The following is a 24398-nucleotide window of genomic DNA, read 5'->3' on the forward strand; positions in this document are numbered from 1 at the left end:
AAGAAGGGAAAGCAGAAGAGAACATTTCATTCTGTTACAGTGCAAAATGTGTCCTCACCATTCATTCAGTGAGATTCAAGACGAAGACCCTGTGAAGGCATAACTGTCTCATTAGGGGTGTTGGCTGTAAGTCCATTGACTTCTCTGTCCAGCACCTGATGAGCAGTCAAATAATCTTTTTTCAGCCAGGAGCACACAGAGTTCTTTGAAACATGTTTTCATGTTTGTTACCACTCCTGACATTGGGATTATACGTCGTTTTTCATAGTTGCATGTTTACATGTATAATTGAAATAGATTTTATTTTATATAGACATACTAAAACTGTATTTCTAGCACAGGGCATTGTGCTCCCACAATGAAGTTTGGGTACAACAGCAGCAGATGCACTTGGCAAACCACTGGACATTAGCAGTTGTTACTCCAGAAACTTGCTAGGATGTTTTCTCCTAATTCTATAGGACTGTATTCTCCCTTCAAATCAGGCATCACTTTGAATGAGTTTAAAGATGCAAGACAATGTGTTGATGAATGGATTCTCCTAAAGTTGATTCTGTTGTGAAATACTTTATGCATAGAAAGCTGCCTTCCTTTGTAGTGGGGGAAAAATTGTTCAGGTAAAAGCAAAGAAATAAAAAATGAACAAAAGCAAATGAAGAAAAAACTGCAAGTGATCGTTTTGATTTGAAGGCATGTCGATCTAGTTCTGTGTAGTATAATGGCTATGGAAATTATTGAGTTTACAGTGATTATCAACCTTTTTGAAAGCTAGCTGTAGATATCATTAAATAAACTCTTCTCTCATTTATTTTCACAATGACAAACCTAGCTGAATAGGATCATCAACCCCTTGTTCATATGCAGCTTTTGTGCGCCTGCTGCTTTTGCATCATCCTGAACTGTGCTAGTTGAACTATTTTTACCCAGGAGGTCTTTTTATGGTTCCTTTGTAGCTGAGGAAACTGAGGAACACAGAGAGCAGGCAAACTGCCCAGAGTCATGCAGAAGGTTACAGTGGGGCTGAAGAAATCCTAATAGTCTGACCCTTGGTCTAAAAGCACAAATGATTTGGCAGGTTGGCCTGTTGTCCTGTGATATATCTGCAAGGCTGTTGATTTGAGATGGCAGTGGTGAAATGTGTCTAAACTTTTCATGCTGTTGTCAGATGTCTGTTTTCAACATCGACATTTTCATAGAGTAGAGCTTTTTCCTTTCTCCAGGTAAAAAGGTAAATAATTTTTAGAAAAATGTTTTTTAAATTTATTTTCAAGATTAGCAATCAAAATGAGAACTGTGTCCCCAGAAGGATACACTTGAAAATGTTCTACAGAAGATAGATTTTAAAAAAATTCCAAGAATAGGTTTTAAATATCTACCTGTTTTGTAGCAGCACAGATGATGGTGTGCATTGGGATTTACTATTGTGTCTTATTGCTATAAGTAAAGAATAAAATCTTATTGTGCAAAGGGAACTTCAAAGTTAGACAGGTTTGGTTTGCACACTGAAAAATTTGCCACGTAGAACTGGAGATGAATCTGTGCTTTCTGAGAAAAGACATTCTATAAAGCATACATAAGTGGCAGTAGATATATAGGAAAAAAAGCACAAAGTGTTTCTTTCAGCAAGATTTGTCAAAAGGAACGTAAACGTGCTGTCCAGTGAAAACTGTAGCCAGCACATTGTGGTGTCCAGTCGACACGTTACAGAATCGCTGTAAAGCAGCACGTAGGCGTAATTCGGATTGTTTGTCTTGAGTAAGTAGTATTCTAATGACTGTATTCTAGTAGTCATTGGAAAGTCACAAACTAGAAATAAATTTCAGACAGCAAATTTCATAATTGAAATATATGAGAGGAGGTACAAGTATTGTAATTCTGCAATTGGAATTGGAGCACAGGTAAATAGGGTATTTTCCCTGAGGTCCCTCTGGCATAGCAGAGATGTCACTTGCAGATTTGCAGATCTTCACTTTAGGTACACTATAGCATTCTACATTCTGCAGGGCATATGAGGAGAGTCTGAGAAAGTCAGCTTTATTCACAGAAAAAGGAGGTTGGGAAAAGCTTATTGCTGTCTGCAACTGCTGCAGTATTGTGTAGCTTTTCTCCTAGTGGTAGTGTTCCATGTGCCTGGTATTCCATCTCTCTCTTCTAACTTCTCTTAACATTGGCAAGCATTCTCCACTTGAAAAGTGTGTCGCACTGAATTCCACTGCTATGGACTATAAACTGCTATGTGACTATTCAAAGAGTGAGTCTGGGTCAGATTTTTTCTAAGCTTTTTCTGTGTACCTTACTGCAGTAGCCATGGCATCTGTAAGAAGAGCAGGCAGGATGACCTAAGTAGCAGTAACACCTGACTGAGTGGTTCTATCTCACACACCGACTTCGGCTTGGTAAGGAGATGGTGATTGTTGTCTGTAAATCTGTGAAAGATGGTGATTGTTGTCTGTAAATCCATGACAAGGCATTTTGAAGAGAATGTTGTGACAGTTACTGTAACAGAGAGAAATAACATGATAATGATGTGGTAGAAACTTTTCTTTAGAGAAGAAACAAGTCTTCTTAACATAAAGATGTCATAGGCCATTAAAGCTTGCTTTTTTTTTTTTTTTTTCCCTGATTGCAGATGGTATAATGCTTGTATCTTATAACTGAAACTTCCCAGATAGAATAGAAGTTGCCATCTAATATGACTGTCTGTGCATTTTCTGCAGATGGAAATAGCGAAATATGTTCTTAATCAATGCCACCTTCCCCATATTTTGTATAAATCAGTTTGCAGCAATGGATCATCATATAAGCGTAAAGTACTGCCCAGTTTGGTTCTACTCAAACTGACGTGTGTTTTACACACAAGGGTAAAAGCATGAAGGTTTTTTGTTGTTTTTTTTGGTATGAAATTGGGAAGAATGCTTGAAATATATAGTTTGTTCTGAAGACAGAGTTTTGAAACAGAGTCTGAGTCTCTCCTAATGTGTGTGATAGCGTACTCTGGTAGACAGAAGTAGACTGGATCATGTAGTCAGGAGGGAAGTAGTCCTTGGAATACAAGCATTTCCCCTTACTTGGCACATTTTAACCCACGTATCTAGTAGTGAGTTCAGTTTTGGAACCCCTTTACAATACGGGTAAACTTGAAGCCCACAGATAGGCCCCCAAGATAGTTGTGGGGAAGTCAAGGAGAAGAGGCCTGACTTCACAGAGAGCAAGGAAAGATGGGTTTAAATGTAAAGCCATAGACTCTCTTGGGAATTTTTCTTGTTGGGTGAAGCGGTCATACTTTATTCTTTCTGAAATTACATTGATGGAATTGACCTAATGTTTTCCTTTCATTTAAAAGTGAAGCCTTCCTTTTTTTAAAAATGAACATTTAAATAGGAAATACCAAACGTTTTGTCTTGTTTTCAAAGAGGAGGCCAAACTTTTTTGCATGCAGACATTAGGGAAATATTACCAAAATTGAAACAATGTCTGAAAAGATTAAAAAGACATTCCATTTTAAGTACGAAGAATAAAATTTTTAGAAATTTACAGTCATCAGCTGCAAAAGGCGAGTCTTGATATGAGCAAAAGAAAACAATTTGTGTTTTACTAACTGTACTCTAATCAGTGTTTTACCCATCAGAAGATGACTCCACTAGCATTTAGCAATTATTCCGTATATTGATCCAGGTTAAGGAAATAACCTTTCTGTTCTTCTGCTTTACAACTAAAATGAAAACATTGGAGGCCCTAAAGGATATTCATGTCAATAGAAGAATAAAGGAATGGATCTGAAGTGTTGGTCAGCGAACTCTGCGTATTGAAATTATTAGCAAAAATGGAAATCATGCAGTTTGTTACTGCAAATGAGACAGACAAAGGGAAATCATGCTTTCTGTCAGAAATGTGAAACGAGATTGATACTGGGCAGCATCCCATTATTTCAAGATGCCAACAGTTTTGACACTCCAATTGCAATTACCGGAGATAGTGGCTCAGCAAATTGAGAAGGAAATTAGGTTTGATCGCATGAGAAAGAGAGCAATAAAAAGCCTTCCTTCCACTTTTTAAAAGGTATGTAGATATGCCAGTTAGCTTTTTCCTCAGAAAAGGAAAAAAACGATCACAAATCAGAGAAATCTTTGACACTATGGAAATTCAGGCAAGTTCATCACCTCCCTACAAATAACATTGATAAGCACTTTAATTAATGTGGTCTGCTGTTCTCTGTCATTTCTAATTTTCATCTAGGGCTACGCTCAGGCTAGCTCCTTGTGTCCTGCTAACAAGCTCAGTAAATCCAAACAGAACCATAGGTCTTTTACCTTCTACTTTAGAAACAATCATCTTGAATAATTGTTTTCTCTTATTGACATGTGGAGTTTTCATACAGTTCCTATAGAGATCTTTACCGTTATCTATAACATTTTGTCAAATGGTGTGTATTTCTTGAGGGGAGGGAGGAGGATTCCATGCCTGAATAAAGAATGATTAAATATGTGTCAGGCAATTTCAAGTATCTAGGAATCTAAGCCAAGTATTTTGCCCTGAGTCTGCAGAACTGAGGTAAAGAAAGAGATTGTTTTGAGTCTCCCCCATAATATTTGTAAAGATGTTGTAATTATTTTGGTAGTGGCATTGTTAAAAATGAAACTTAAAGATAAAATGCATTGTCTGATGTGGAGAGTGAGAGAAACCTTGAAAGCCAAAAATCAAAACTGAAGCAGATGCCATAATTTCCAGGCCAAGTGAATTTAACACTTGGTGCTATGCATTCAGGGAGGTTATTTTGCTAAAGACTCACAAAATTATAGCATACTGCCAAATAAAGTAATAATCATTCAGTTTGCCAAAAAGATTAAATGATAATATTAGAGGCATAAAAGCATGTAGTCACATAGTCATCTCTGCACATTGCTGTTTTGGTTCTGTAATTCACATAAACTGCTGATCAGTTACTATCCAAACGCATTTTGGGAGGTATCTTAAAATCTGAATTTACTGTCTTCTTTTGAACTTAAGTGTTAATGTTCAACGCTAATGTGCCTAACAACGTGCTTAATGGATATGGCCAGCAAGCAATTTCATGGAATCTTGTAATAGAATGGGGTAGGTTGGAGGGGACTTTGAAGATCATGTAGTTCCAACCCCCTGCCATGGGCTGGTTGGCACCCACAGCTCAGGCTGCCCAGGATCCCATCCGACCTGGCCTTGAATGCCTCAAAGGACAAGGCATCCACAACCTCTCTGTGCACCCTGTTCCAGCACCTCATCGCCTCTGAGTAAAAAATTTCTTCCTAACATCTAACCTAAATCTACCATCTTTTAGTATAAGCCGCTCCCCCTTGTCCTATCACTATCAGACTGTGTAAAGACTCAGTCCCACTCCTGCTTATGAGCTCCCTCCGCATACTGGAAGGCTGCAGTGAGGTCTCCCAAGAGCATTCTCTTCTCCAAGCTAAACAAGCCCAGCTCCCTTAACCTTTCTTCATAGGAGAGGTTCTCCAGACCTTTGATCATCTTTGTGGCTCTCCTCTGGATGCGCTCCAACAGCTTCACATTCATTACTCTCTCGTTTGAGGTAGGATGAATGAAGAAATCATGGTGCATTCTTTCATTTCTTAAGTGAGCAGAAGACCTAAATCACATAGAACTTTGCAAATTCCACTGTCTCGGGTCACTTGTACCCTATGCGCTCTCCAAAATCTCTTGGGAATGTGGTGAACCTCAGCTGGGTGTCAGGATTTGTAATGGCCAGATTTCATCACGTTTTACTAAGTCTGTCATGCAACATTAGTTATAGTTGCAAAATCAAAGCTTTGTATTTTCCTTAGTCTGATATAGGGTTTTAAGTGCTTATGTAACTAAATGTGCATACAAAGATCAGCAGATAATACATTGTAGAAGAAAAATGTTATTAATTTATGAAAATTAGAGTGTGATTGTAATCCAAATAACTGTTACAGAAAACCCAGAAAACTCCAAATGCTCTGATTCACTGGTGAGGAATTCATATGAGTTTGCCCGTAAGGAACTGGACCTGAGGCTTCTCCCTGAGAAGCTAACAGAGCCAGTACTGCGGGACTCCACATGGTGTAACTGGCAGCCATATCAGATGGATGTTACAGTATTACAAGAAACAGAACAGATATCTGGACTAATGTTGTGTAAATGCTGCATTTGATGACACTGAACTCAGGATACCTTATCTATTGCTCTAGCATCCTATGTATTCTAAGGAATAAGGGTCTCTGATCACCTCCCAGGAGTACAGAATTAACTGTCTAATGAAAGAAGTAAGCTTTAAAAGTCATTAGACAAAACAGAAAAGTCATAATTACAACAGAATGCTGTGAGGTCATGCAAGATGTCAAAATCTGAGGTGGTTTTGGTATAGGATTTATGTAACCTGCAGGGACCATTATTCTTCAGAAATATCTATTTAATGAGGAAATTATGCTTTAGCTTCGATTATGCTCCTATGTCACCTTGGCTTGTGGGGATACCTTGCAGATAGTTATCTTGAGGAAAGAGAAGTGCAATTTTTGTATGAGAATTTGTTGCGGGAGGGGATATGCACTTAGAGCATATATTTTCTTCTGACCACATATTTTTCTCTGTGAGGAGTTACGCTTTGATTTCTGAGGCAGCAGGCTACTTTGGTTTGAGGTGGAAACAGAAATTTCATCTTCACCAGCAGTGAAAGCAGTCAGTGCAATTCACTGAATAGTTGCAGAAATAGTAGATTTTGTCATACCAAGGCTGTGAGAGGGCTTCATTTGTCTTGGGAAGGAATTGTACTCAGAGCTGCTGTGCCTTGCACCCTGCTGCTTTCAGAGTCTGTATAACTATAGAGAGTGGCAAAGCTGAAGACAGGTAATATTGACAAAAACAGGTGTGGTTTTGGTTACTGGAATTAATTCCTTACAAATACCAACCAAAATGTGTGCTAAATTATCATTGCCGCAACAATAGGAAGAGCTAGTCTTGAAGTACAGTATGAAAAGTATTGTAAAAGCTACAGTCAAATTAAGAAAGACACTAGAAGAACAAATATTCTAGTACCTTAGCTGCTCTATTTAATTACATCTTGACTTAACATGTCTTCTCAGGATATAATTTTTTGTTCAAATATTTGTGTAGCCCTTGACGTATCAATCAAAACTGCTGTAATTTAGGATTCTAGCACAATGTAAAATTACAAGGATGTTGTGGAATGGCTGGGGCTGGAAGGCACCTTGAAGACCATGTCATTCTAAACCCTGCAGCAGGCAGGAGCATCGACCACCAGATCAGGCTACCCAGGGCCCCATTCAGCCTGAGCACTTCCAGGGATGAGGCATCCACCACTCCTCTGGGTAACCCACTCCAGGACCTCACTATCCTCATAGTGAAAAAAATTCTTCCTAATATCTAATCTAAACCTACCCTCTTTTAGTTTAAAGTCATTAACCATTGTCCTTTCACTACACTTCCTGTAAATGAAGAAACATTACATTTATGTGTATATAGATAGAACTTTTTCAGTTGTTCTAGGCTAACTTCTGCGTGTTGCTCTTTATTGACATTTGTGTTAGGAAGATGCCTTTATAACCATTTTCTATTTATTTGCTTGTACTGGAATTTTCCTTAGCTGAAGGAACATCTTGCAGTTCCTTATTTTTTCAGTCTATTGCTGGTAGGCAGAATCAAGATCAAATTTGTCATTTTGCCATTGTGTATTTATAAAATTTAGCAGTTTAATTTCAGTCTTAACCAGAATTCCTGCCTTTCTAACACTTTTTGCACCTATATATTTTAAATATAAGGTAACATTGTTTGCATCATAAACTAAATCACAGCATTTCTGTCTGAAAATTAGAATTTTGGTTGTAGTAGACGTTGTCTGCTAAATTCCTAAATATGGAATTTTAATTTTGAGCCTTTTTTTTTTTTTTTTTTTTTAACTTATTTCCAGGTTTTTAACATCTAGATTTGCTTGGTTTCCTGAGGTGGCCTCTTGTTTGTGTAGGGAGAAATTAAACGAGCACTTCCAAATGCTCAGACCAGGGAAAGAAAAATATATTGATTTATTCTAAAATTGAATGAACGACAATATACAGATGATTACAATATACAGGTGATATGCAGGGACAAGAAAATACTCTTTTTTCAGCATTCTGATTGGCTGCTGCTTATGTAATGGTACATTATTAAGTGATAATTGTTTTCTTATGGTGTTTACAAGAAGGCAAATGGTTCATGAATCAGTGCACATAGAGACCGTGAAACAAGTTGCTTATTGATCCAGGACCTGTTTGTGTTAAAGTTTGCTGCTTAGAAAAGAAAACAAAAACAATGTACTCCAGAGTGCATTCATAAGGAAAACAATTTAGAAAGCGCAGAGTTTAAATTTACATTCTAAATTGGCTCAACTCTGAAATATGCTTTGCTCTTTAAAATACTGAATTAAAACGCCAATACTAAACCATAGAAAGTAATTTCAGGACTTAGCATCATACCTTTCTCTTCTATTGCATTTCATCAGCCATCAGATTGCAGGGGGTCCAGTAAACTCCCATTTCTGTTTCCTCATTTCCCTAAACTATGGCAGAAGTATACTTTCTTGTCACTACTACTACATGTTAAAAATGCATAGCTAGGAAGATTTGCTTCTTTCGATATTGCAGACCTTTGAAAGTTAGTGAAATGGGATGGGTAGAGGGGCACAGTTCCACTCTTCCAAATGGTGAAAGATTAAGGAGTATAAAATTGTTGAGCTTCCCGAATTTGAGCTGCTAGATCAGCCTTTGATCTCATGCACACAACTTCCACTAATTTCAGCATACTGCACTGGAATTTGCTACCAGCTTAATCTATCACTATGTTTCTGATTTTGCAGATCAGGATCTTTAGGAACTTATATCCCCAGACAAATCACTGAAGCTTAATCAATAGCTGTTCATCTGCTGAACAGATAAAATGCCTGTTACAAAGTACTGCAATTTAGCTTATATTTTGGAAACCTGTTGAAAAAAGCTTGAGCAGTCACTTTAATTTGCAGCTGAGATTAGAATAGGTAACACAGAAATAGATATTAACTTAAGCATGGTAATGTAGTGATTCACCTTAACTCAGCAACATGTCCGTGTGACACACTGATAAAATCCCTTCTTTCCAAACACGTATCACATTCTATGGTGACGACAATCACTGTGTAAAACTAATCTGCCTGATAGAGGAAGAGTTCAGTGCCAATTTGTACTTAAGGTAGAATGAAAATATTTTATTCAAGACTAAGTAATAGCTGTGTTCCTCTAATTTCTGTCTTTATTTCTTTCATAAGTCATGCATACATTGAGGTCATACACAAGCCTTCTGTTGCTTGTGTTCAACAGTTTGAGATTGTGTGGAAGGCATTCTTCATAATGGATCATTAGTTGATTGATTTCGGAGCAACTTTGACTTAAATCCTTTTTCAATTTAAATCTACAATAGTTGGTACATTCTCTGTTGTTTTCCTAAATCAATACTTTTTCCAATGTTAAGACAGGTCTAGCAGAACTTGAACTGCATCCTAAAACCACATCTGAACATTTCTACGTTATGCATCCTGTTACCAAGGATGACTGAATTTCTTTCTCTCCAACAAGAGCATTCACAGTGATCAGTTGTGAATCTTCTCCTCTCTGGAAATCTGATTAACCTCTTTCCAAACCATGCATTGGAAATAGATTACTACTGCGTCCTGACTCAGATTCTCCTCTTGCCCACTATCTCACACATACATTCCCTGTAGAAAATGGCTATTATATTTAATGTGTGAGTCTTCACCACTGTGTACAAAACAAGGTTCACAAATACAGCTCTTTGAAACTATGCCAGCAGGCATGAAGGCCAGTTTTGATATCTGAGAGAGGAGGGTCTGTTGAAAGCTGATTGCCACTTGCTGTCAAGAAACATTGAAGAGAAACATGTATGTGCACAGCATGCTTGTAATCAGGGATGTCTCTCAGATTTTTGGCCCAACACACTGGACCAGGATAAGTACTGCATTAATTACATGAACAAATGTGTTCCCGCAGGGTCACAGTGTCAGCATAGGTGGAGGTTATCAGGGACTTCTGGAGAATGTCCAGTGCAGCTCTCACCCACTGCTCAAAACAAGGCAAAGCAGAGCAGGCTTAGGGCAGTGTTCAGATGGGGTTTGAATATCTTCAAGGATGGAAAGTTCTCACCCTCCGTAAGCATCGTGTTCTGTCATTCAACTTATACAGAGTATTTTTTTTTCTAATGTTCAAATAGACTGCCTTGCATTTCACTTTGTGCCTCTTGCCCCTTTCTTTTTCTTTCACTGGATAACATTAGTTCCATCTGTCTCTGACTTCAATCTTTGTTAATAATGAATTGATAGCAAGACTAGAAAAAGGCTATTGATAATTTATTTGGTAGTTCACAGCAAAAAGGACATTTTTTCAAGCTGATGAATGGGCTGAAATTGAAAAGCAAGAAATAGATATTGAAAGGAATGGTACAAAACTTCCTGATGCTCAAGTTACCTGTATTCTGCATGGCGAGGACCAGATCAGAAGTGAACAATAGATTACACAGGGTGGTTTTGTAATTACTGAATTATTTGACAAGATGTAAAGGTCTAGTTTACAAACATTTTTGACTCTGAGTACGTCTGGAAATCCAGTTCTTTGCATTAAATAACAGCCTTTGCTACAATACTAATCCAGCTTATAAAAACTGTTGCTTTGCTCTCTTCATCCACCTGTGGACTGTGTTTTCTGAAGTATAATCTTACAGAAACATTTTTATAAGACTGTTGCTTTCCTTCCTTGAGACATGACCAAAATACCTCTGCTCCTCCGCAGTTTCATCAGTAGTGCATCAATTGTACGCAGCTTTTGAAGCACTTTCATTGATCTTCTCTCCTTCAAGAACATGTGGAGAAGCTGCTAATAGCATCATGTCTCTAATGGCTTCAGTTGACACTGGTTCTGACATTTATAAAGCAAATGACACACATGCACAGGAACAATAGTTTAAAATCCCAGTAATTGTGTGACTTGCAGTATTCTCTATTCTCCCTCCTACAGCAGACTTTTGTAATGTTAAGAAGCAGAGGATCTCAGGATATACTCAGTAGAGGTATTTTGCTGAAACTTTGTGGAATACTATGCTTCTAAATTTATGTATCAAAAACAAAGATCTAATTGTGAAGGAGTACTTTTTTGTGGAAAATGAATTTTTGTCAATCAGGAAATAATCAAATTTATTCAATTCAGTTTCAGATTTTCCACACCCTGAAAGCATTCTGGACGTGAAAAAGTAAATAATGATATCTTAAGTAATTCTGGGGGGAAGGAAATGTGAGTTGATTATGATCTGAGTATTATGATACTCAAAATTCAAATCAGTTTTTGAGGACTGGCCAGCAGAGAGTGGGAGGTGATTGTCCCCCTCTGCTGTGCCCTTGTGAGGCCCCACCTGGAGTACTGCGTCCAGGTCTGGGGCACGCAGCACAGGGAAGACATGGCACTGTGGAGAGGGTCCAGGGTAGTGCTGTGAGGATGGTGAGGGGCTGGAGCACTTCTATGACGGAAAGCTGAGAGTTGGGGCTGTTCAGCCTGGGGAAGAGAAGGATCCAGGATGACTTCATTGAGGCCTTCTGGTACTTGAGAGGAGTTTATATACAGGAGGGAGACCAAATTTTTATGCCATCTGATGATAGGACAAGGGAGGATGGCTTTAAACTGAAAGAGAAGATATTTATGTGAGATGTTAGGTGGAAATTCTTCACTCAGAGGGTGGTGAGGCACTGGAGCAGGTTGCCCAGAGAGCTGTGGGTGCTCCAGTCTGCGTGGGGCCCTGGGCGGTAAGATCTGGTGGGGAGTTAGAATGGAATAGGCTTTAAGTTTCCTTCCAAATCAAGCCATTCCATTATTTTATGATTTTGGTTTACTGCATGTGTTTTGGACTGATAGCAATGTGTTACTGAGTCCAAAGTTATTTATGTTTCTAGTAATTCCCTTACCTTGGGAAATAGTGGTAAGAACAAGAAGCTAGAAACCTTTGATGCTCCAGCAGATAGTACTCAGAAATACATCCAAATTACAATATGCTTCCATTACTCTTCTTAGATTTTAAGGATTTAAATTATGGACTGGCAGAATATTATTTATTTCTGAATCTTTAAGCATAATGTAATCCTTATATAGGTTTATAGATACATCAGTAATGATACTTCATTTGAGTGCATGCTACAAAAGTTTCTGGGGTGCATCAAGGTTTTATGACCATGATGAACTAAAATATAATTTTAGCAAATGACAAAATGGGAAAAACAAGCAGAATTTTGGAGATAGATTGATTTTTTTTTTTTTTTTTTTTTAAAGAAGACAATAAAACACAAGGCTTGATAAATAGTTTTACATGGCAACTTTTTGCTTATGCTGTTACCTATTCATTTCTCTCAGGGTTTTTGGTTGTACATTTCACGTTTTCAAGATTAATTTGTAATCTCTGTAATCCTCAACATTTCTTATGCTCTTAATGGCAAATCAGATGCACAGTGACTGAGATTTCTCCTCTTAGTCCCTATAGCATTCATTATGAAATCAGTCTAACAGTGACTCAGTTATATATTTCTTCATGCATTTTTCTCAAGGATTGAGTGTTCCATGTTTTACTGGCTCATCTCAGCATTTTGTCTGAAATTGCTGTTGACTCAAGCACCGTATACAGGTGTGGGAAATAACCGTCTATAGTGTACTTTCCACATTGATGATTTACATTTTTCTTTGTTGAATTCCTGTTGTTCTCTTCCTCTTCATATTCAAATCCTTTCTCCATTCAGCTCATGTACAAAACCAGTAGTAAATAAAAATTATATGAAGCATATTAGCTACCATTTTTCATTCTTGAATTCAAGTCCCCCACCCTTCCTTACAGTAACCTCTGGAAAAATAAAAATCTTGAGATATGAAATTCTCAAGAACACAAAAGGGCAGCATAATATGTGATGGCTCAGTCTCATATGTCAGACTCTTTTACTTCCTTTCCAGTTACTATAGGACTGAAAGCATTTTTTCCAGATTCATTTTTGAATAAACAGTCTAATAATAATATAAAAGCTGCAAATGTTCTGCAGGTGAAAATAGGAATAAATTGGGTAGAGTTACATATGGTCTGGATAGTGGAATAATATTTGATGTTGACTTAAATGAGTCTTAAACCTTGCTTTCTATATAACTGTGTACACATACATACATATGTATATTTGTGTATGTATGTATGCATTTTTAATCCCAGCAGGTATTTTCAATGTAGGTTCCCTTGAAGGTTTCAATAACACACTCCTTTTTTATTTCCAGACTTACCTGTCTCTCATGTATGCTTAGCAAGTTGAGAGCTGCATCGATTGCAGCAGGCTCTTTCCCAGAGAATTGCACCAAGTTTCAGCAGCAGCAGAACATTCAGTATTTCAGTATCGTGCTCTGTGACTGAGAAGGAGAGGGGGGGAGAAGCCATGGCTGAAATGCAGTTGCAAGGGCTCTTTTATCACCTGTATGGCACAACTGCAATTTCAAGCCTTTTTTTTTTTTTTTAACCAGCGGAAAATCTGGCCTCTGATTATCCTGCTTGCCCAAATGCTTTTGCAAAGTGGGTAATGTTTCTGATTTTCCAATTTAAATTAAAATTTCTTTCATCTGCAGTTTCTATTGCAATCGGAATGTAGGATATAGCACTTGGAAGAGTGCTATACAAAGGAGTCCCCTGGAATGTTTTATGCATGTTGATGCCTTCCACGAGGCAGAAACAAGTAACTTAAACAATACAATAAATTTTACTCAGACATAGATACAGGTCTTTTCTGGCTTGTCTATAAAGTAAAAAATATGGAATGATTTGCTTCCCCTTTAAGGAGGTTATTAGCTTGCTTGTATCTACCAGAGGAATAGAGGTGCACACAGTCTCCCATTATTCACCGGGTTTTTAATCTTGATCCCTGGCTTCTGCGATAAGTTATTGCTGGGGACTGGAATTGCTTGGGGAGTGATGCAGGTGCCTGAGGGCCAGCAAGTGGCTCTGTTATGAGAACTGGCTCTAATGATTAATGGTAGGATGCAGTGCACTACTGCTGACTTCATTGGGAAATACAACATTGTTAATTTTATCATTATAAACTCCCAGCACTGCAAGAGAATGTGTCTGCCTCCAGGATGGTGAATTTGATAAAGAAGGCTTTTCTGATAAGATATCTCGTACTCCCAGGAAAAGGCATTCATGTTTAATCAGGGAGTATTTAACTTGCAATCCAAAAGTTACCAAGTAATATGTATAGGTCATTTAAAATTTGTGCTCTACAGTTCAGGTCGTAACATTATAAATGGGTTTGTATACACACTGAAGCGAGAATCAATATAGCACTGCTCGTTACAAAGACCGTCATAAGACAGGGAACTAAATATTTTTTCACTTGAAATGGACACAGACTTTTTAATAGTAATACTATAGACACAGATAAATGCATACATGTGCATGCATACGGACACACTGGGAACCATCTTGAAAAGTACTCAGTGACTTCTGCTCTTGCTGGTATCAGTGCCTGTGATTTCAAAGCAAACCACTAAGGATAGGTGGAATTGCATCCTCTCCCTGCTGAATAACTAAAATAGCTTATAGGTTTGGTATGCAGCACTTAAGTCAGAAAAAGTGATTGTCCTTAGTGTGCCAGTTCTTTATTTAGGTGTTTGTGGGATCAACATCTACACTGTTGTATTGCAGATATTGGCGCAGCTTGATCAGGATATAATCATGATAGTGTTGTTTTCCATCTCAGCAACGTTACTGATAATGTTAAGGACATCCTTTGGGATGTAAGGTCAGCTTGAAGAGAAGCACAATTTCATGATGTTATAGAGGATTTAGAGACCTTTATTTCATTGGAAACGGTAATGATTGCTGGAATCTTACTGATTTACAGTCAATAAAAATTTTGTCTGTTGTGCTAATGCTCATTCCATGTGTTATATGTCTTTCTCCCCCATATCGTTCTTTTTGTTTGTTTTTAAATTTAATTTAGAAAATCTTCAGGCTATGCACTTTCGGCATTTAAACAGTAAAATAGTTTGGCAGTTATTTAGTAGATGTTTATGCCATGTAAACACGTGACAAAGACTGGAGCAATTTTGTCAAACGTTCAGTGAAAGTAAAATTACGACAGAGAAAGAAAATTTATAATAGAGAGTAATTTTGTTTTTTTAGAAGGACGCTCATCCTGGGAGATAGGACACCAAGCAGAGAATGGCATTTGAAGGTAATAGGGTGATGTTATGGAAAACCCAGTAGAGTAGTATCAGTCTGTAGGTCATATTAAAACTAGACTGACTCGTTCTGAATCTGGAACAACCTTTTGAAACTGAATGCAGATTACCTTGCACTGAGATTCATGTTCCTTATGTAGTCCTTTCTCCATTTGATCTGACTGGCTCTTAGAAAACTGATTTTGTTAAAAATTTAGATACTGCACTCTCTTCTTGTCTGAATGCAAACTAAGCTGTTGGGACTCATTCGATAGCTTTGTCACACTTTTTAAATAATGTATTTTGGTACATTGGTGGAGAAACTGAAAGCGTTGTCACTGAATGGACCGATGGCATAAAATACTGGAATATGAAGAACAGTCACTGTCTGATCTAGTTCTACAGCAAGCATTGCTTTTTGGAGGAAAAATTTTATATATGAGTACTGAAGCAAAAAAAATCTACCTACTGATAAACAGGAAATCAAAATTATAGTTGACAAATTTCAAAGCTTAGGTTTTGCCATTTCAGGTTGTCTCACAAACTGTAAGCTAAATGTTATAAAACTTCCTGGGAAAGGCAAGAATATCAGGTTGATGTGTAACAACTGCAGTATTCATAAAGCAAAAGTAACAGCAGCTGGTAGTATTGGCTGAAGTTAAGTAGATGATATAGTAAGAGCATGTAGCTAAGTGGATAATGGGAATGCCATCCTGAATCTCCAGAGAGATGGTAATCCATAGCAATCGAGATGACTCAGAGGCACAGAAGAAGTGCTTAGATGACTTGGATGTTAATATGTGCAGACAGAAACGGCTGTGCACTTTTCCTGATAGCCCTGAAACTGTTGGATTAAATGTGTTGTATATGTATCTGTTTGTCAGTCTTGGAATACTCTTTGACACGTCGTTGGAAATGCAATTCGTGCATTCATACAGAAGAATTTCATGGCATAGTAAATGAGTAGTGGAGGGAGACAGCTGACTTCTTCAGAGGTGAATCTTGACAAGTGGAAGCTATAGAGGTCATCACAGGAAGGAAGATTGTATCCAGGTTTGAAAAGGAAACGTTCTGAAGTAGACCATGTTTCCACCTGTCTAGCAACTTGTATAAAAATAAACGTTAGTGCCTCCTGACTGATCAAAATAGCGGGTCTGCTTTAAACACATTTTTCAATGGTATAAAAACACTGCAGTATGAAGTGCCATTGCAGCTCAGGCTGAAATTCTAGGCTTAGTTATATCTTAGCCTCCTATAGGCGTTGGAAGGACTCTTTCCTCCAGTGTATGCTTGGCTGCAAGTATTGTTTGCTTTTTTTCTTTCTGAAATAAAAAAAAAAAATCAGCTGTGGCTGGAAGTAGATCACCAGCTAGGACAGGAAAGAGCTTTGAAGTAATGTGGAGAATCCTCTGTTCTCAATGTTTGAGGTCAGGAATGGTGTTGGATGGTGATTTTGTTCTGTTCTCTCCTTGTTTTCCTTTGTGCTCCCATCCCCTGCTCCAGTCATATTGTCAGAGCCTTTTGAGGGAGATTTACTCCTGTGGAATATGGAGAGTAGCTTAAGAGCTGACTACATTTAGATCTAAATCTCCCCTTCAGAATGTGTCTAGTGTTCTTAAGAAGAAAGTAGTAAAGCAATGTTTACCCCTGACAGCTTTATTAAAGGAGATTAAACATTAACTTTTATGTGATTCTTAAGAAACTGATGAGCTAGGGAACAACTGGTCCCTCACAAAGACTGTTCCCTGACTTGATCAGGACTACAGTTGTAGTATAGACCAGTGTAGTGCTCAGGGCAGATCTTTGCTGGGTAGAAGGCCTTCCAAAAGCCTTCACACCAAGAATAGAACCAAAGACAAGTATACTGGCCTATAAAAGCCCTGGATGTAGTAAAAATAAAATAAAATAAAAAGACTAGGGGAAACTTGAATGATGGAGATGTCCTTCATTTCTCTGCTAAAAAAGGTTGTCCTCTTTTGATTTAGCTTGAAGCTTAAGAAATAACCCAAACAGATCATGTTGATAAATATTGAAGTCTTAACTGGAATGAATTATTATCCTATTTGGGGAAATAAGGCAGGCTGCAACCACCAGATCACCTCAGGCAGTAAGGAGTATCTGTCTTTATCACTTACCTGTTCACTAAGTGTTCATATATCCAAATCCATACCGGTTATTTCACAGCAACTGATCTGCAGTACTTTGACTCTCACAAATATGAGGAAGAACTATGTAGATTCAACTCATTCGTTTAGGTGAATGCATTTAGAGCTGTTTTCTGCTGCAGATTGTGAGTATCAAAATTATCATAATTAAGTAATGCATCCTAATACTTTAGTTTTTTCCTTGTGCCAGACTGCTTAGTTCTTTGAGGTCACAGCTTTTAGCAATAAGAGTGCACGTGGGTGCCACATGAGAGAAACTGGAGTGCTCGATTAGTATTCCCTCTCTAAAATAAAGCTTTTGCAATTCTCCATATTGTTCAAGGTCACTGTCATGACCCAGTACAAGTTTATTACTGCTGTCCCTATAGCGTGGCACGCACATATACCTTGTATTTCTGATACGTGGTAGACAGGTCTAAGGGAGACAGAGTCTTATGTTGGCACCCCAATGTCCTTGACTTCCAAGGCATAGTGTCAATTTTTCATATGGAAGGTGCCTAGTCCGTAGTGCTGCCTATTAAAACAACAGCACTAATGCTCTTGTAGCTTCCTCTTCCCATATCTGTTTGTAAAATGTCTTATTTGTCAAAACACTACTATTAAAACTTTCTAAAACTCAAAAAAAAAAAAAAAAAAATCCACTAAAACAGGAATAACCCTTCACTACAAGACACTGCATTCTGATTTTTGAGAGAGGGAAGAGCATAACTTTGTGTGGTTTCTGTAGGCAACATTTGAATTAATGCTAGATGTAGTAAACAAGCGTGATTCTGAGACCATCAATATAATCAGAAATTTCATTCTTCCCCTTATTTTCCTGTTTAACTGATAAGATCAAAATCCGTGTATTTCACCTACTCAGTGATGCTGTTGATGGTATAAGACATAGCTTACAATTTTTACTTTAGCAGACTTTATTCAATAGTCTGTTGAGATGTCAGAGAAGTTAGGAAGTGATGCACTTCTCAGTAGAAACAAATTTGATCCAATTTAGAGGAGGCAATATGTTTTGAAATACAATTTCAAAACCCCCCTGAATCCCAAAGGCTGCTTTCTTTGCCAGCTCAGATACTCATTGTACAGCAGTGCAACTGAGAAGCTGATGTTGTGATTAGCACAGGTAAGAACAACTGTTCAAAATGTATGGCAGGCAAGATTCCAACAGTGAATTTCTGCAGAAGAAAGAAGCTGTATTTTTGTGAAATACTTTTAGATGTGTTATGAATCCTGAGAAATAGAAGTGAGCATGGACCTCAAGGTAGCCACAGACTTACCTTATTCTTGACAGTCAGTCTTCGTGGCCTATTAGAACCATTTTCTTATCCTCTTTTACACATAGGTAGTTACTATAGTTATGCATAAAAAGAATTGTGAAAAAGGAGCAAGAAATAGAATGGAATTTTTATTCTTCTCGCAGAAAACAGTGTGAAGCTTGAAGATTGCTCTGTGGTCCATGACAGACATGTTCTGGACTGATGTGTTTGTATGTCAGAGATCTTGAAGAATGATAAACTGAGGTAACATTGGGATTTTACTGTACTAACAGCTAATTTAGCTGTTGACATGAATAGGTTCAACGCCTTAAGTTTCCATTTTCTATCTCATTGTTTGAAAAGTTCTTACACCTCTCCAGGTATTTTCTCCTATACAATCCTTTGGAGACAGAAAAGAATTGTTACTTCTAGGCTATGGTTCCTCTTATCTAATTTAGATGTCCCTCCACTTTAGATGATCTTCACTCCAGTGGAAGTGTGAGCTGTGTCCACTGGTTATCCAAGGATAACTAGCTCAGATGTCAATATCTGCTTTGTGGGTAGCTAAGATTAGTTGAAATGAATCCCTAGTTACTGAATAACATGCTCTGAATCAACGCAGAGCTGCTTCTAGCAGTGAGGGGAACAAAGATGCAAGACTTTTCCAAATGCTAGTTAACTCCAAATATCAGCGTGTCCCTGGAGGCATCTGTTGTCTCTCCTTCTTACCTACTTAGGATCATTGCCAAGAGTCACACTGCTTTGTTTTTCTGTTCCTGTAGTGTGAGTGACTATGTAACACATCACCTAGTCTGGAGTCTTTATTTGTAGAGATTTGTATGTAAACTTAGGACAAAACTTACTTGCCCTGTCAGCATCCTCTGTGTTGCCGAGAGTTTAGAAGCAAATGTGATAAAGAAAGTAGAAATGTAATTAACAAAGACCAATAGATACAGAAGTCCAGAGCCAGTTTTAGCTACTGTTTGTCAATCCAGGCTGCCATTGTACCAATGCTGAGACATGGAGTTACTGCAAAGTCAATTGTAGTGGTATGGTTTTCTGTAATGATTTCATGTCAGTCGTGATATGCTGCAGAAAGTTCTGCAGTCAGCTTGTGCTGTTCATCCTTCCTGTAAAAAGTTTTGAAGCAGACTCTTTTCTCCGTGTTCTGTTGATGTATGCTGCCCAAAAGCTTTTTAGCCTTTCACTGTATGCCACATATCTCTTGGTCTGCATTATCCACAAGGAAGAGTATAAGAAAAATCAACAACACTCACACACAAACACAATAATCTTTGTCACAGTTCATTTGCCTCCTTGGACAGAACTTACCTGTGTACTTTTAAGTAGTAACCATAGAGGTTTGTCAACCTCCAACCTAAGAGTATTTGCTGCTTTTTAGAGCTACTCTATTGTATTTTCCTACAATGTTTTGAAGGAAGATTTTCAGAAAAGAGTGAGTTCTAATTCTGCCTTAAAGTGCTGAAATGCTGAGGTTGTCCTTGTCATAGAGTCATACATACATCAGATAATATCTTTGCAAAGATCAGAGGACGATGTGTGGGTGTATGTCAGTGTTAATGGCCTGCAGTTGAGGTGAAGAGCTCTAAACAGTAAAAAAAGCTGGAAAGCATCAGCATGGAGCACCATATAGTTCTTATACCCAATGGCTTAAAGTTTACAGTTTGTATTCCAAAAACCATTTATTGTTTTACAGTATTTACAGAGCTTGTGGCGCGAGGGAAATGCTCAGTCTCCTAAGACTGGTCACCATATTTTAAAAATGTCTTGAAAACTGTTATCATCTGCTTAGCAGGATTTTTCAAATAATATTTCCAGTGTTAAGGTTGCTGAAATCTGAATTACTTTTTGAAAAGTGACAGAAGCACTGTGACAGAACAAAACTGTGTACGAGTCTTCAATATCAATTAAGCAAAGATGCAGAAGACAATGTTGTAGTTAAATATGATTTTTTTTCAATGTTTTATTTATCCATTATCCATTTAAAAAACAAATGCCGACGTTGAAGAGCTGAGGTAATCTTTGATAAGGAGAATATGAAAACTGAGAAGATAGGAGCTGCATAAAAGAAAAGGCAGCATTGTTTGATACAGACAATTCAGTATAGTATTATCTCTAGTGGTGTGATTTACACTTTAACACCGAGTCACCGCAAATAAGGAATTCTTATTACTGTGATATGCTTTCCACAAGAGTAGAGGGAGTTCTCATGGCAGAGAGTGAGTCAAGGTAATATACTTATGGGTGGAAAAGCAAATTGTTTATTTGCACCGAATAGAGAGAACAAGCTGGACGTCAAGGCTTTCACAGAATCACAGAATCACAGAATCACTAAGGTTGGAAACGACCTATAAGATCATCCAGTCCAACCATCCACCTGTCACCAATGGTTCTCATTAAACCATATCCCTCAACACAACATCCAAACGTTCTTTGAACACCTCCAGGGTCGGTGACTCCACCACCTCCCTGGGCAGCCCATTCCAGTGCCTGACCACCCTTTCAGAGAAGTAGTATTTCCTAATATCCAGCCTGAATCTTCCCTGGCGAAGCTTGAAACCATTCCCTCTAGTCCTATCACCAGTTACACGAGAGAAGAGGCCGACCCCCAGCTCGCTACAGCCTCCCTTCAGGTAGTTATAGAGAGCAATAAGGTCTCCCCTGAGCCTCCTCTTCTCCAGACTGAACAATCCCAGCTCCCTCAGCCGCTCCTCATAAGGCCTGTGCTCCAGACCCCTCACCAGCTTTGTTGCCCTTCTTTGAACACGCTCCAGGGCCTCAATGTCTTTCTTGCAGTGAGGGGCCCAGAACTGGACACAATACTCAAGGTGCGGCCTCACCAGAGCTGAGTACAGGGGAACAATTACTTCCCTACTCCTGCTGGTCACACTGCTTCTGATACAAGCCAGAATGCCATTGGCCTTCTTGGCCACCCGGGCACACTGCTGGCTCATGTTTAGCCGAGCGTCAACCAACACCCCCAGGTCCATTTCCTCTACACAGGTCCATTTCCTCTACACAGTCTTCAAGCCATTCCACCCCAAGCCTGTAGCGTTGCTTGGGGTTGCTGTGGCCAAAGTGTAGGACCCGGCATTTGGTCTTATTAAACCTCATCTTATTAAACCTCATCATAAAACCTTTCTTTTAAGGTAATGTGCCAGTCTTGTTAATTATTTCACTTGTTACAGTTTATAGAGGTAATGTTTTAGTACATTCACAGTCACCATGAGAGCCATGTAGACCTGCGCCTGTTTCCTTGGCAAAGACCTCTGGGGATGACTGGAAAATACTGAACAGAAATTATGGGAATCATCTTTCCTCAGTTCAGCTTTTTTTGTAGAGTGGTGTACTTGCCAGGTAGCCTGACACTTTGACTGCGCTTTGGAATGAAGCAGTTTTTAGACATTTCACTGGTTTTAGTGAAGGTATTTCTGTAAAGAGTATCAATAAGTCCAGTCTTATTCATAGAATTCTTCAAATCCTCTGAAACTGCATAGGATCGAATTTAGTAGGAGAGAGAAATCAATTGTCAGAAATGTGAGTTAGTGTTCAAGAGCCATTTGGATAATGCCCTCACAGTGTGCTCTAACTTTTGGTAAGTTCTGAAGAGGTCAGGCACTTGGACTCAATAATCTCTGAAGGTCTCTTCCAACTGAACTCTTCTGTCCTATTCTCTACTAAATTTTTGTTACTGAAAATAAAACCAAGCAGCCTTCTATATTAGGTCTTATGAACTATAAGGTAAGTAGGTTTATCTGGAATTGCAAACAGAATAAAAGTAAAATATGAATAAAAGTAAATGACTCAATCCAAATATTGGAGGTAGTTTATAACTTAATAATAAAGATGATGCAAGTATCTACTTCAAAGACAAAGTAATGCAATACCAAGAACTCTGATTTAAACAAGATGGTAAGGCTAGTGAATCTGTTCAGCTTGAAAAAGCTGAGTATTTTGAGGTATTTTGAGAGGATGGGTTGATTTGTGACCAGAACAGTAGCTTTGGTCTATGAGTGCTTTGTGGCACTGCTGCTTAATTCCTTTTATTTTAAGTCTTGTTTCTTAAGAAGTGTCATATCTAATCATGGTTTTTTATCTGTTGTGATGAGAAAAATCTGTCCTGAGTGCATCAGCCAACTTCAGCCAAATCTGACAGAGAATTAATAGTTTAAAAACATGCTGTTCTTGAAAATAGCTGCTAGAATTGAGAATTAGTTCCTTTTTTCCCTCCCTTTCCCCCATAGTAAGACTTCCATCAAAGTTTCTGAGTTTACACTTTATGAAAATTGAGCAAGATTTCATCACAGAACAGAAATCTGTAGAAAACGAGCTTTACTAAGTCTTCAGAGTGCTCAACTACTTACTTAAAAGAGAAACAAAAAGAAACTGTAGGGAGTTCCTGATGCATTAAGGGTAATTGACCCCCACTTTCCCTGCGCTGTATCCTGAAATCCCACTACAATGCCTCTCTTGCTTTACCTGATCATTTTTCTGTCTCTGAGAAGGGTACAGGTGTGCAAAGTTGCTGCAGCAAAATCCTAAGATGACTTTTTTGTTTTTGCTTTGTAAGCATATGTAATCATTCCTCCTCCTGGTGCCAAGAGCCAATGCTTTTCTTTGTCGTTGGCCGGGAATTTAAGATTTATCTTGTCTCTGGAAGCCTTTTTCCCCCTTGCTAGATGTAGAGCCAGCGTATCTTAATCTCTTTTAAACACAAATCTTTGTGAAGTGCAATTGAAAACACAGGTGTAAATGGAGCTCTGGCTTAAAATAGCAAACAGTAGTAAAAGAAGCTGCTTTTCATTTGGGAGAAGATAACAAATGAGATCTCCCAGGAGTCAGCAGTGTGACTTCACACTGTTTCTCATCTGTATAAATGATCTAAATAGAGATAGCAATAGTAAACAAGCAAATTCTACAGATAGCAGAAGTATCAGGGAGTAATAAGCCCAGAGCAAACACCGGAGTGTTCAGGGGATTTTGATCTACTACATCTGCAAGTGCATAATTGTCAGTTTTTGCTGCAGAAATAATAGCATAAGATAATAAGCACAAATAAATGTGACTGAGCAACAGTGTGTTGTACAGACATTTTAGCAAAGACCTTGAAATGACAGAAATAGAACCTTGATCTGAACTTTCAAATGCTAACCGTGAGCCAGGATACCACAGAAGATTTCTACAAAATACCCAAGTTTTAAAGGGTTGTTGTTTGTGAAGTCACACCATTATAAATAAGGCCTTTCTGAATTTGAGCATCATTGTGATTAAGCAGTCTGTCAAAATTAAAGTTTCCTTTCCTTAAGTTTGTTTACTTTGTGCCTCAGATTTAGTTTATTTGAATTCTTCTGATCAAACTATTAGAACCAACGTGGGCCACTCGTATTATTTATTTGTATCGCAATGACTTCGAATTAGTCTGGGTTGATGCCCCTTTGTGCTTGGACTTTGTAAACACCAAACAGAAATATAAAATCAAACAGATAAGAAATAGAAGAAAACCACAAGGCAGTGGTTTCCTAATCTCATCTTGCCATTGTTGAGATTGTTTGTATACTGTAAGACAGAGAGATGATCTTCTTGTTAATGGAGGGGCGAGGGTGGCGTGGGAAAAAAAATTATCAAAAAAACCACAATTTGCAAACTAGAGTTTTGGAGCTTCTCACCCACTCACTGAA

At 38.2% G+C, this 24398-nt stretch overlaps 1 long non-coding RNA gene across 1 annotated transcript in view; it reads left to right on the forward strand.

Moving 5' to 3' along the window:
- LOC149915740 (uncharacterized) overlaps positions 1–24398 on the forward strand; it is a 367280-nt gene that overhangs the window by 72522 nt on the left and 270360 nt on the right. The window lies entirely within an intron of this gene.

Source organism: Phasianus colchicus, chromosome 16, assembly GCF_987193195.1.
Source record: "Phasianus colchicus chromosome 16, bPhaCol1.hap1.1, whole genome shotgun sequence".
Lineage (NCBI taxonomy): Eukaryota > Metazoa > Chordata > Aves > Galliformes > Phasianidae > Phasianus > Phasianus colchicus.